Raw genomic sequence first — 14667 nt, forward strand, 5'->3', positions numbered from 1 at the left:
GTTTCACCAGGGGCCCCAGGGAGCCTCTCGCGGCTTCCCAGGTGGCCTCCGATGACACAGGAGGAGCAGATAGTGAAGGGCAGGCTGGCTGAGGAACGAAGCTGCACCAAACAGACGCTGGCGGTGGAACCAGGGGCCGCTGGAAGGACGTGAAATCCCTTCTCACTTAACAGCTTAATAAGGATTTGAACCTGAGTCTGCAAGGAATTGTCACTTTAACTGTTTTCTCAGATGTGAACAACATGTCTCGGCTTTCACGTGCGCCCCGCGGGGACCGTGACAGGCTGGACACGCAGGGACAGAGGCTTGTGTACAGGCTCCACCTGCCCTGAGTGTCCCTGGAAGGCCCCAGGAAACAGCAAGGGGCCTGGGGGACCGGGAGGCCTGGGGGTCTGGGGGCCCTGGGGGGCCAGGGGGCCTGGTTAGGCCTGAGGGGGCTTGGCTAGGCCTGGGGGGCTGGGGGTTCAGGGGGCCTGGCTAGGCCTGGGGGGGCTGGGGGCCTGGGGCCTGGCTAGGCCTGGGGGGTGGGGATGCCAAGGGGCTGGGCAGGGAGCCAGATACAAGGGGAGAGATGGCCAGCCGACCATGGGAGCTCGGTGCTCACGGGAGAAATGATGTCAGCGAGACGCAGTTGCCTTGAAGACATTTCCAGCTGCCCTGGGGAGTGGATCCACCTGGAAGGAGGGGCTGCGGAATTAGGGGGTCCGTGCAGCCCACGAACCCAACCCCAGGGACGTTGCTCGGCAGTCAGGCTGAACCATGGAAATCTCTGCATCTGGCCATTTGGGCAATCTCACATTTTCTACCGAGCGGCATCCCAGCCTCGACCCTGCCTGCAGGTGACCACGCCCCTGCCCCCTCCCCTCCCCCTCACGCATTCAGCTCAGCCACACAGGCCTCCTTTCCAGGTCTGAAACAGTGGAAGCCCAGCCCCCACCCGGGGCTTGCCCTGGACTGCCCTTCCCAGGCCCAGCTTTCCCTGGACCCCCCTGTAAAGTCCCTCAGAACCCCCTGGCCGCCTCTTCCCCTATCTGGTTTTCCTTCTGCACCTGGCTCAGTCCCACAGTATCCTAACTGCTCGCCAGTCGTTTTCTGTCGCTCCCACTGGAACGTGAGCTCCCTGTCAGGCATGGACCTAATGTGTGCTTTTTCACCCTGTGTCCCCAAACCCCGGAAGGGGGCAGGCATACAGTCCACGTTCCATAAATACCTGCGAAATGACATCCCCAGAACTGTCCTTGTGGACGTGAGTTACAATCAACGACCCCCAGTTTCATGACAGGGACACGCTGTCACCACGCCCGTCCCCAGGCCTTGGCGCACCGGCCAGGAAGGTCTCTGCGGTCAGGGAGCAGAGACGAGTGGCCAGTCCTCTCTGCATGAGGCTGGCGGTGGGAGCCCCTGGGCCCTCGGTCTGTGCCAGCCACAAAGCCAGTGCCGAGTCTGTGTGGAATCCAGCCTCAAATAAAGGAGAGCGCTCACACTGTAGATCTCTTAATACGACCACCAAACACCACGGGATTTTCAGGGCTGCTGCTACAGCCCCACGGTTGGGGCACCGGCCCCGTCCCTAGCTCGCTCCTGCCATCTGCTGGCCACTCATTAAAGTGCACCAGAGAAGAGGGGTTTATTTTCCAGTCTCACGGGTGCTTTTGTTCCTTCTGGGAAGAAGTAATTCATCGCCAACTTCATTTCTCTCTGGGCAAAAGCCAGGAGCCTGGCTGACCCATCCCTTGAGTAGGGCAGACTCTGGGCCCCAGGTGGGTGGGGAAAGTCGCCTGGCCCTAGTCCCATGACTTTTCTGCATTTTACATATATTATTAACTCTATTAACAGTATCAAACCTATGATTAAGGAGCACTACTTACAGCTGAGGCTGTTAAGGCTCAGAGAGGTTAAGTAACTTGCCCAAAGCTGCATAGCCAGGTGAGAAAGCCAAGATTTGAACCGAAGCAGTGAGGCACTTGCGGGCAAATTCTACCACTGCACAAGCTAATGGCCCCGGTTGTACAGTTGGGGGAGGGGCTTGGGGAGTGGAGGACGGAGGAGAGGAATCCCGCCCTCATGCATTCAGAGGCCCAGAGAAGATGATGTGGAAGACAGCGCTGGACTTCACGGTTTCAGGGTTGCATGCAAGGGTCTCTGGACAGGACAGAGAGGCAGTGTAAGGACTAGAGCACAGGTTCTGTGGTCAGATCCACAGTGCAGACCGACGCTTCTGCTCACAAGCCCTGGGAATGGAAAAGCAGTTGTTTGTGACCTCTACGCCCCAGCAGCTCCTCTACACCTGCTGATAAAGACAAGTGAGGACAGGTGCAAAGCTTCCAGCCCTGGGATGGCTCCGGGTGAGTGCTTAATAAATGTTACCCATCATTGCAACTCTACTAAAGGCTCTGGGAAGTCCTGCAGGAAGAAATCTAGTCAACTTGGCTCCCCTGTACCAAAGCTGGCCACCTGCAGAGCCACCGGCGGGGGGGGGGGGGGGGGGGGGGAGAGGGGGGGAGGGGCCTGGAAGGTCACCACACAGACCCCTTTTGCCCTTATCAGTTCAAACTGCCTCCTTAGGGAGATGAGAGCGGAACCAGGCAGGAACCAGGGCCCCCGGCTCCCAGCTCTCTGCTCTCGTCCCCACAGCACCTCTCCACCCAGACAGCACTCTCACACCCAATAAACAAAAGAACCAGGAGCCATTCTCCTAGGCTTCCAAGACTGCTGCACATTTGGATTCTACGGTGCTTATTTTTCAGCTTTACAGACCAGAGGCAATTAGGAACGCGAGGCCAGGAAGGCTGTTCTTAATAATTCTGTCATTATTCGCAATTTTCAGCACCGCCACACGTGAAAAACCCATTTCTAATTTCTTTAAAGGTGCTAAATGGCTTTTGCACTGCGTTGTGAACATTGACCATTAGCCAAACAGCTGCGAAGCAGGTTTCTAGCCCCTGGGGCCATGATGACAACTGGGTTTAGCTTGACCCACTGGGGCGATGCTCTTTCTCTCAGTGTTTCATTCCCAGGGCAGGTGACTTGGACACTGTGGACTTCTGCGCATAGTCTGCGTTGCTGGGTGTGGCCATGCACTGGGGTTTCACAAGGTCCAGCAGGGGCCTGGGGCTCAGCAGGAAGTGAACAGGAAACCAAGCTTTCCTGCTCAATTAACACCCTGGAAAATGATGGAGAAACCCAGTGACCAGCCTCGCTGAGGCAAAAAGAGGGAAGTGAGTCAGCATCTGAGGCACTGTCTGCAGAGACAGCCTGCTAAGGAAAGCAAGATTATGGGGACCCATCGTGGGGAGAGGGGTACGGTTCCTCGTCAGCTTACTGAAGCTCTTAGAGTCAGAAGCCAGAGTTTTTATGACGGGTGACCATCCTGGATGCAGAAGGCAAGAGACCCCGCTCTTATGACCCTAGTAACAGCATCAGCAGGTGACAGGTAGCACTTACTCTACACCAGCTGCTGTTCTAAGCACTTTGCATATGGTGACTCTTGTCTTCTCGTGAGACCCTGCGAAGTACCCCCATTAACTCACCCCCATTTTACAAGTGAGGGAACAGATGCAGAGAGACTGGTAACTTGCTAGCCTCAGGACATGGTCCTGGGAGGCTGTAGTGAGCAGGATGAACAGGGTCCCTGCCCTTGTGTTGATTATACTCTGCTGGCAGATGCAAAAATTAAATAAGTCATGGATGCTCCTTGTGAGACATGGGGTAATACAGAAGTGTCCCGCGTTGAGGAGAGAATGCATTACCTCGCCTGGTTGGTGGGGGACTAAGGGTCCCACTTATACAGAGAGGGGCCTGGAAGCACTTGTGTTTTATACCTAACAGTAGGGTCCACAGACCTTCCCTGGGCAGGTGGAAGACCACAAGGGTGAGTGGAAATCGCCCCTACACACACGCACAGACATTCTTCATGGAGAGCAGCCCAGCTGGTGTGTGTGTGTGTGTGTGTGTGTGTGTGTGTGTGTGTCTTATGCAGAATGTTTCACTTAGTTAAAGGATCTCCAAGCTCCCTTCCAGCACAGACGCTTCATAATCCGGTACAATGAGTGTGGTGATTGGCAAACAATGACCTTTCCATAAACATTCCTCAACAGGTACCAATGAGAAGTAGGTAAGACACCTTGGCTGCAGACGACGGCTTCAGGAGACACAGCCAGCCCCCTAACACCCCAAATTCAGATACAAAAAAATCAGGGAAACAAAGATTATTGTTATGAAATGATCAAGGACACTTACCAAGTAGTAGTGGACTCCCTGAGGACACATGTGCTGCTGGGATATGGCGGGGGTGGGGCGGATACTGAAGAAATGGTCCAGCAAATGATGCATGCCTGAAGCAAATTTAATTATTTTTCCTAAGTTTTTGGCTTAGCTAGAAGTAATATATCCTCAGGGCATATTTTACTTTGTTTCTAGTCATCTATCTATGCTCACATAGATATTTTGTTGTTTTCACAAAACTAGGATAATGTTTGAAAAGTATATTCTGATTTTCCTTCAAAATATCATTGTTAGTATTCTATTGTAACAAGAAGTTTTGCCATTTTTAAAAATTTTGTTAATGTTTACTTATTTATTCTGTGTGAGAGAGTGCACATGAGCACACACAAGCAGGGGAGGGGAAGAGAGAGAGGGAGAGAGAATCCCACGCAGGCTCTGCGTTGTTGGTGCAAAGCCCGATGCGGGGCTTGAACCCATGAACTGTGAGATCATACCTGAGCTGAAACCGAGAGTCAGATGCTCAACCAACTGAGCCACTCGGGTGCCCCAACATTTTTAATGATAGTGTATTCCACTTACGTGGAATATACTATCCATGTATATCCATGTATACTATCCATGTATCCAAAATATTCGTATTACAACGAATATTTTATTGTTGGGTTTAAGTTGCTTCCAATTTTAACGTATACAATTTGGAGGAGTGGAGTTTTCCTTCCAGCAGGCTAAGATCTTTGAACCAATCCTCTTACTTAAAATACAGTCAAACCTTGCTTTGCAAGCATAATTTGTTCCAGAAGCATGCTTGTAATCCAAAGCGCTTGTATACCAAAGCAAATGTCCCCGTATGAAATAATGCAAACTCATGATTCATTCAACAACCCAAAAGTATTCATATAAAAATGATTACAATACAATATAGAATAAAAAATAATAAATAAAATACAAAATAAAAGAAAAACAAAGTTAACCTGCACTTACCTTTGAAAACCTTCATGGCTTGTGTGAGAGACAAGAGAGAGGAGGGTTATTGTATAGGACAACTTCCAGTATCACTAATGGAGTCACTGCCATCTATTGGCTCAATAGAATCTTTTTCTGCATGGGGCCATTGTATACACTCACATGGATGTTGACTACAGTATGATGTTCATAAACTCTTGTCATATACTGTATTCAATGTAACTGGCAATAAGGCAGCAGAGGAAAGGGTCTAGAGCCACAGGCAGCCTGACCTAGAATGAAGCAAAGCATTCCTAAGCTTAAATTTTATATGGAAAGACAAATGACTGTCCACAGGTACTTTGAAGTGACAAAAAATACACTAGTGCCAGTTGTGGGCACCTTCCGATATCCTGAAAAATCACTGATTTCTGACAAACATATTCCTGCCTGAGACCAAGCATCCAAGCAGAGGAGCTGATCACCCACAGTCCTTCAGAGAGAGAGAGAGAGAGAGAGAGAGAGAGAGAGAGAGAGAATCATTGGCTCAGTTGTGATCCTGTGACATTCAGTAGCATGTCTTACTCTTATTGCAAGACATTGCTCATTTATCAAGTTAAAATTTATTAGAAACGTTTACTCATCATGTGGAACATTTGCAGAACAAGTTACTCAAAATCCAAGGTTTACTGTGTAAGAAAATCTGGACAAAAAATTTCAAAATATTTGTCCGAAGGCATCAATGAGTTAAGAAAGCAGTGAGACTATGTGAGGCAGAATCTGGGAGAGAAAGAAACCATGAGATGGGAACTGAGCATCAGGTGTCTCATTTCCCCTAGAGGCAATTGCCCGTTCCAAAATCAACAACTAAAAGGCTAAGAAGTAGAATAGAGTTTACAACATTCTCCTAAGGCCAGGGGACAAATATTAAAATTCAAGGACTGCTAAGAAGAAATTTTGAGAAATACTCCTGAATTTGGGACTGGGACTTGGACAGGCTTTACCTTAAGGGTAAGGGTTGACTGGACAACAGTCATGCTCAAGAGAGATGAAAGTCAGCTTCAAATTATATCAAACCATAATCATGTGAGGTACATTCCTCTGGGATAGCGGCTTGCCAAAAATATAATTGATTCCTTTCTGAAGGAAGATAACATCATTCAAAAAAACTGCACAGGAACTCAAGAAATTTTCATTTAACAATGCCTAACACTCAATCAAAAATAACCAGGCATTTTAAAGGCCAAACTGTGACCAAAAAAGGGGGGAGGTTGGGGAAGCAGACAATAAATCAGATCCTCAGGAAATCCAAATAATGGAGATATTTTAAAATAATATGATCAATATCTGGAAAGAATTAAAAGACAAGATCAATCATAGAACTGGAACCTGTAAAAAAAGGAAGCAAATGGAAATTACAGAACTGAAAAGTATAATAAATTAGTTTAAGAGTGCAAGAAATGAGCTTAACAACCAAAGAGGGAATTTGTGAACTGGAATATGTGTCAGAAGAGCTATCCAGACTAAAGAATCAAGGTAAAAAGAAGGAGAAAATAGAAATTGTAAGTGATATATGGGCCATGGCAGAAAAGTAATATAAATGTAATCAAAGTTTTGGTATAAGAGGAAAAAGGCAGAAGATATATTTGAAGAGATAAAACCTGAGGTTTTTATAACTGATGAAATGCATCAAACCGTAAATCCAAGAATCAGTTATAATCCCATATATATAAGATAAATACAACTAAAACAAAACCAAGGCATGATAGTAATAGTAATACTGTTGAAAGCCACAGACCAAGAGTAAATGTTAAAAACAGCCAGAAGAAAAGTCCTATTACCTTCGAAGAGGCAACAGTAAAAGTACAGATGAACTCAAGGAAAGCAAGGGAAGCCAGAAGACAATAGAATAATACCTCCTGGAAGGAAACAAACGCCAACCTAGAATTCCATACCTAGCCAAAATATCCTTCGATGGTGAAAGTCAAACCCATACCTTGCAGACAGGATTAAACATCCACTTCATGGCATGGGGATCTCAAAGCAGCCTGATAGCCAGGACCCTCCGCAGGATTGTAGATGGAGACCCAACTGCATATCCATGGCCCAATACCAAAAGTGGAGGGAATGGATGCAGAAAGACAAAAAGAATGCATGTGCATTGGGAGTCTTAAGGAGTGTTTGAGCAGAGAAATGAGATGCTGTGGCCAAGACATTTACCACACACCACATATCCATTTGCACCCCTACCTCCCCAGCCCCCATTTTGGTTAGCACCGTACGCCTTATTCTGCCTAATAGGCTGCAAGCAAAATTGATGGAAGCAAAGCATGGAAGAGTCAAGATGGGAAATGATGCTCCAGGTCTCTCTTCCTTTGTCACGGCAACCAGAGAGACCCCCGTGCCCCAGCTGGTGCAGCTACATGATGGTGACTCCTTCATCAGACCGTGTCTCCAGCTGACTATAGAGTCTCCCTGCCTGCGTGAATACATGTGTTGTGCTCATTCCATGAGTTAGAAGTAGACTGTGTGCTAAGCCATTATGATTTACAGTTAATGTGCCACCACAGCATGGCCTAGCATCAGCCTGAGTGAAACAGAAGGGTAAAGGGACAAACAGACACGAGAGTCAACACACTTGAGGTTAAAGGGAGACTGGCACAAGAGCATATCCTGAATTCTGGATCACGAGCCACAGTGCAGACGTTGCCAAGGTTTCTGGTCTGATGCCTCTAATGCACAAAGAGTTTGGCCATCGGCTGCTCATTTGTTGGGCCTATTCTGAGCTCAGTCATGAAGAGGGGCATGTGGAGAAGGGATGAGATAGAGTCCTGTCCTCAAGATCTCCACATCCCAGATGGAGAGCAGACAAAGGTGCCAGAAAGAGAACAAGGCCAAGAGCATCTCCAGATGGTCTGACAATGGTGCAAGGGAAATTAAGGCACTGAGAAGCTGAGCTGGGGCTGGAGAAGTTTGGGGTGCTGTGGGGCAGCTACCTTTAGACAGGCCTGGGGAGCTGGATCGAACGGAGGTTTCCCAGGGACATATTATATGCCCAAATAATTGGTTTTCAGCCATGGAAAGATGATTCTTTCAATTTTATAGTTACTGTGCCTTCTCTGACTCCACGCTGTTACAGACTTTCGTGCACACCCCTTAGCCCTTTGCCAGGCTGACATCTTTCCCTTGTTCTTCATTTCTCTATCTGTACACATCTCCCAGAGGAAGCCTTCCTGGAATCAGGGCCTTCTCTGTGCCCCCTCCCAGAGTCCTCAGTGAGTTGGCACATCTCAGCACCGACACACTGCATGGTTCCTGGTCCACCCTGCCTCCTCTTCACGTAAGTTCCGTAAGGCAAGGTCCCTGACTTCCACATGGCTCTCACTAAACCAGTGAATGAACGAACAGACGACAGTCTAACGAGGCAGGAGCAAGTGGACTGGACCTGAGCGGCCTTTGGGCTGAACCCTGCTCTGCCTTCTGGAGCATTTGCTGCTCTCACCTGGTGACCCTCCCTCATCCTGTTCTTCTAGAAGCAGTGTGCAGGAAGCAAGTGCTTGTCTGTGCTGGCTGGGTGTGTTTACATTTAGGATGACAGAGGTTACTGTATTAGGAAATAGAGTGCAAAGGAGACCCTCTATTTGCCAGATGAAAAAAAAAAACAAAGCAAGGAGAGTGGGGGAGGTTAGGACAGCTTATCCCTGCTGTTAGTCTTAAAGAAATAACCAGCTTCGCTAAGACGTGTTTCCCGCTTCAGTCTTGCCCTTCTGCCTACACATGACAGTGTGACCTCGGTCAGCGAGCTTCTGGCCAGGTCCCTGCTGCTCCAGGAATGGCCCACGTGCACCTCCATGTTTGGAGCTAAGCTTGTTGAGTGTTCCGTGAATCTATTTGACCTTCACAACAAGCCAGATAGTACGAATCGGTATTGTCTGCGTTACTCGGATGGGGAAGCCGATGCCCAGGGAGGAGATGTCTCTTGGTCAAAGTCACACAGCCACCAGGGGCAGAGCCTGGGTTTAAACCACCCCCCCCCCCCCCCGCAGCCTAACTCGATAGCCTGTGCCCTTGATCACCAGCCACTCTTCAAAAGCCAACAGGCTGATTTCTAAAGAAATTCCAGCACATTTCTGCCACATTTAACCTACCAGCCATTCCCAGGAATGTATGTGCTGCGGGTTTAATTTAATGAAAACTATTATTGGAAAAGATACGATACAATAATGCATTATTTTTTTTTAAGTTTATTTATTTGTTTTGAGAGAGAGGGAGAGAACGTGAATGAGGGAGGGGCAGAGAGAGAGGGAGAGAGAGTTAGAATCCCAGGCAGGCTCCATGCTGTCAGCACGGAACCCGACGCAGGACTCAAACCCATGAACAGTGAGATCATGACCTGAGCCAAAATCAAGAGTCCGATGCTTAACGGACTGAGCCCCCCACGCACCCTGCTAATGCATTCTTTAAACAGTGGGGATGAGGTTCCCCTTGTGTCTTGTTGTTTTGAGCTAGGCTTGCCCTGGGAGAGGGGGCACCAGAGAGGGGAGGCCACCTGAAGAGAACTTGCTGAGGGGCACGCCAGTGTGGAGGCTGCGCTGGGCCTCGGGGGCGTAGAAGGTGTGCAGGTGTCAAACCTGGAGGGGCTCTGAGACCACAGAGAGCCCCGGGAGCTGGGCTAGACCTTTCTGAGCCCCCCACCCCTGCTCGGAGATGATATGCCCAACCCAGGATGTCTCTCCTGGAGCCAGTGCAGAGAGAGCCAGGGCGAGCCCTTCAGGCTAGGGCTTCTTACTGTGGTGGGACGGAAGGCAGGCCCCTGGCCATGGGCTGGCACCCCCAGTGGGTGCTGTGGGAACCTGCTGCAATTTGGGCCTCCGAGTCTTTGATGACAGCACCCTGATTTCCTTGCAAGGAGTCACCCCTCCTGCACTGCGGGAGGTCCTGCTACCTGCCATCCAAACAGGGAGCCCACCTTCCCAGGGCACGGGTGCGTGACCTGAGCAGGCCCATCAGAACTGCTTGTCCCCACCCTCGAGCAGACAGACCCCAGGACAGGAGAAAAGGCCGCTGGCCGTGCTCTGACTCCTCCCGCCACCAGGGGCTCCTCCTCTGCTTTTCTAGGCCCATTTCTCCGGCGGCTGCACCAAAGCTTGTGCACCCCGCAGGCCCCAAACCCCTTTCTGCTGCACTGGTCAGAGACACGTCCGCTGCTGGGCTCTCGAGGACCCAGCCACGCGGAGACCACACGACTGATCGCTGACACAACAGTGAACTATGCTCCGGAGTGGTTCGTGAGTGTGCTCCCCGCACCAGGAGCCCAAGGGCCCGACACTCAGTGGGCCTCAGTGTCCCCCCTCAGTGTGATGTCAGCCCACAGCACTCCAGGACGGGACCTCCACTCTGAACGTCCTTCATCTCTGAAATGGACACTGTGTCCAAGTCGAGGGGTAGACGCGAGGCAAGACAGACAAAGCAGAACGTGGGGCATGTAGCTCTGAGCGCTGCAGGCGACCTTCTGAGGGGCCACAACAGCGACATGGTAACAAGTGACTCTCTTTTTGCGAAGCCCCCTTCTGTGCCTCTGGCAACAGAAAACAAGAAAATCTCCGGGCACCTGGGTGGCTCAGTCGGTTGGGCGTCCGACTTCGGCTCAGGTCATGATCTCGCAGTTGGTGAGTTCGAGCCCCGCGTCGGGCGCTGTGCTGACAGCTCGGAGCCTGGAGCCTGCTTCGGATTCTGTGTCCCCCTCTCTCTCTGCCCCTCCCCCCTCCTCAAAAATAAACATTAAAAAAAAGTAAGTCTCACTTTGGTATCTGCATGTCTTTACCGCACCCCCACCACTCGCCAAGTCCCCTTGTAACAGATGCAGGGCTCAGCTCGGAGTCCCGGGCAGGCAACACTATCAACCATCATTCAGTTATATATTATATGTATATTTTTTTAAGTAGACTTTTTTTTTTTTAGAGCAGTTTTATATTCACAGCAAAACCAAGCGGAAGGTGGAATTGAGTAGATTTGCCACATACCTGTTGTCCCCCCACCCCACGGCCTCCCTGTTATCACCACCCCCACCAGCCAGGGCCACTTGCTGTGACTGACGATCCTAGATTGACGCGTCAAAGTCCAGAGTTTACGTTAGGGCCACGTTGCTATTGTACCTTCACTGGTCTTGGACAGGTATATAATCATGTGTACCTACAACGACTGTACCTACAGGGTAGTTTCTGCCCTAAAAATCCTCTGTACTCTGCCTATTCATCCCTCCCTCCCCCTAATTTCTGGCAACCACTGATCTTTTCCTGGCTCCATAGTTTTGCCTTTTCCAGAAAGTCACATCGTTGTCATACATACTGACACGCAATATGTAGCAAGACTGGCTCCTTTCACGTCTTGCACTTAGTGGTAAGCATTTAAGATTCCTGCATGTCTTTTCATGGCTCAATGGCTCGTTTCTTTTCAGCCCTGAACACTATTCCATTGTTTGGATGGACTGCGCTTTACCCATCACCCGCCGAAGGACAGCCTGGTTGCTTCCAAGTCTGGGCGATTATGAAAAAAGCTGCTATGAACATCACGTGCAGGTGTTTGCGTGAACATAAGTGTTCAACTCCTTTGGGTAAATACCACGGAGAGTGGTTGCTGGATCACATGGCAGGAGTATGTTTAGTTTGGGAAGAAACTGCCAAACTGTCTTCCAAAGAGGCTGCGCCATTTTGCACTCACACCAGCAACGGATGAAGAGCTCCGGAGGCCCCACACCCGCGCCGGCATCTGGTGTCGTCAGGGTTCTGGATTTGGGCCGTTTCGATAGATGTGTGATGTGTCTCGTAGACAACATGTAGTTGGGTCAGGTTTCTTGATCCACTCTGATCATCTCTGTCTTCGAATTGGTCCAGTTAGACCATCGATATTTAAAGTGACTACGGATGGAGTTGGCGTAACAGCTACCATATTTTAACGGCTTCCTGTTTGTTACCCTTGTTCATGGTGCCTGCTTTTGTCTTGTACTCTTTCTGCCTTCGGTGGTTTTAATTAAACATTTTCTATCCTTCCACATCTCTCTTTTCTTAACATATCAGATATACCCCTTTGTTTTACTATTTTTAGTAGCTTCTCTAGAATTTCCGATACGCATTTACAACTAATGCAAGTTCACTTTCTCCGGGTAGAGCAATACCGCAGAGGCATCTAACTCCTGCCCCCTGTCCCATGTCGTTGCTGCTGTCCTTGTCACTGACACGCAAGTGCGCACAGACACACGATTGAACACAGGGTTGCTGTTACTAGTTTTGAAGAAACTGTTGTCAGTTAGATCAATTAAGAATAAGAAAGAGGAAGGTTTTTATTCTATCTTTGCTTGTCCCTCCTTTCATGCTCTTCCTTCCTTTCCGCAGATCCGAGTCTCTGACCTGTATTACTTTCCCCCTTTCTAAAGAAATTCTTTTCACATCTCTGGAAGGCAGGGCTATGGCAACAGGCTTCCTCAGTTTTTGTGTGACTGAGGGAGCCTTTATTTCTCCTTCCCTTTTGAAGGATAATTTCACGAGGCACAGATTCTGAGGTTGGCGTTTTGATTTTTCTTCTCTCAACACTTCAAGTCCTTCCCTCTCCTGTTTGCGTTGCTTTGAGAACAAGCGGGATATGATTCTACCTTTGCGTCTATGTAGGCATCGTGGTTTTCTCCTGGGCTTCGTTCAGGATTTTTCCTTTACCTTTGATTTTCTGTAATTGGAAACGGTGTGCCCAGATATTGTCTTCTCAAGGCACTTTATTCAGCTCTGTGTTCTTTGAGCTTTCTGGATCTGGGGTTCTCCGTCTGACACTCATTTGGGGGAAATTCTGAGTCATTATGGTTTCAAATATTTCTTCTGCTCCTTTCTCTCTTCTCCTTCTGGAATTCCTGTTTCGTGTATTTGCAGTTGCGCCTTAGTCTTTGGGTATCCTGTGAGGGTTTCTTTAATCTTTTTTTTTTCTTTGCTTTTAAGTTTGGCTGTTTCTGTTGACATGCACTCAGCTTGGAGGTTCTCTCCTTCGCTGTGTCCACGCTACTCATAAGTCTGTCAAGGACATTCTTCGTTTCGGTTACAGTGGGTTTTGTCTCTAGAATTTCTTCCGGGTTCTTTCGTAGAATTTCCGTCTCTGCTCACATTGCCCATCTGTTCTTGCACACCATCTACCTGGTCCATTAACCAGTGTTGTTTTAAGTTCCTGGTTTTGTAATTCCAACATCCCTGCCACATCTGAGTCTTGTTCTGATACTTTCTCTGTCTTCTCTAATTGTGTTTTTTTGCCTTCAAGTATGTCTTGCAGTTTTTTCTTGATGGCCATACATGATGTTGAAGACAGTGCAGTGAACAGGCCGTTAGTAATGCTGCTGTCAGGTGTGGGGAAGGAAAGCAACCTATAGCCTGTGATTAGGTCTCCATCTTTGATGAGCTTCAGCTCCGGACTGTGAACTTCACAAGGGTTTCTCTGGCTTTTTTTCTCTCCCTCTAGGTGGGACAGGATGGCTACTGTGGGCTGGAGTTGGGTGTTTCCCTTCCAGTAGGTCAGCTAGGCTCTGGTAAACCACAGCACGTTAGGCTCTGGTTAACTGGTTCCTGCCGAGGGCAGACCTCATGTAAAAGAACGCGGTGTATTTCAAAATGGTTCTTCTTCCTCTTCCCCCGCCAGAAACAAGGGATATTTCTGATATTCACTGTGACAACCTGGTCACGCTCCTGTAGGTAAGATTCACAAAAGCATCAGGGCCCTGACGACCGGGTTGTCCTGGAGTTTTTCTCTCTCAGGCTCGTCCGCACTGAGCCTCCGGCAATTTTGCAATTCAAGTTCAGGTTTCCCAGCCCTGGGTCTGGCCGCTGTGCAGTTGTTGACCGTGGGTTTCTGCTTGGCGGAGGCTGTGTCTCTCTGTTCGGGCCTGTCGGCGTCTCCAGTTTGTGGGGCAGGCACTTTCCTGAAACTTCACTCCTCGGATGGGCCTGAAAAGAGCTATTGATTTTTCAGTCTGCTCTGTGTTTGACTTGTGAGGACAGAGCGCCGTCTTTCAGCTGCTTACGTGCCAGACCGGAAACCACTCATCTCTCCATTTTTTACCTCTGACTTTTTATGGTTTTCTCCCATTCACAGCAAGGGCTGCTAGTTTTCCCTTTAGAGGAGATTTGAGAGGTTTACTTTTCAGGTACATTTAACGTAAGGGAAAAAATTAGTTGGTTTTAAAAAAAAAAAAAAAAAAAGTGTTACCCAAACATAGCAAGGTGGTATTTGAATGACTGAATCTGGGGAGGCCGAAGATCACGGATGTAACATGGCAGGACCACGGTGAGCGCACCGTAAACCGGAGATGTGGCCGCTATTATCATGAGGCCTGTTAGCCATCTGCGGCGAGCGGAGGCCGGCTGTGCCGACTCACTTCCAGCAGCCCCCTTTGGAAGAGATCGGCTGTGAGAGCGGTGGGGATAACTGCACCGGGGACCCAGGCCACTGTGCCTGGAGACAACTACCTGC

The 14667-nt window shown here is 49.1% G+C and overlaps 1 long non-coding RNA gene across 1 annotated transcript; it reads left to right on the forward strand.

The window, feature by feature from the left end:
- Nucleotides 1-2043: 2043 nt before the first annotated feature.
- On the forward strand, nucleotides 2044-13815 carry LOC115509903. Its single transcript, XR_003967516.1, has 2 exons — nucleotides 2044-2345; nucleotides 11624-13815. It is a non-coding gene; the product is annotated as an uncharacterized LOC115509903 (long non-coding RNA).
- Nucleotides 13816-14667: the final 852 nt, after the last annotated feature.

This window comes from Lynx canadensis, chromosome A3 (assembly GCF_007474595.2).
Source record: "Lynx canadensis isolate LIC74 chromosome A3, mLynCan4.pri.v2, whole genome shotgun sequence".
In the NCBI taxonomy this organism is placed as follows: Eukaryota; Metazoa; Chordata; class Mammalia; order Carnivora; family Felidae; genus Lynx; species Lynx canadensis.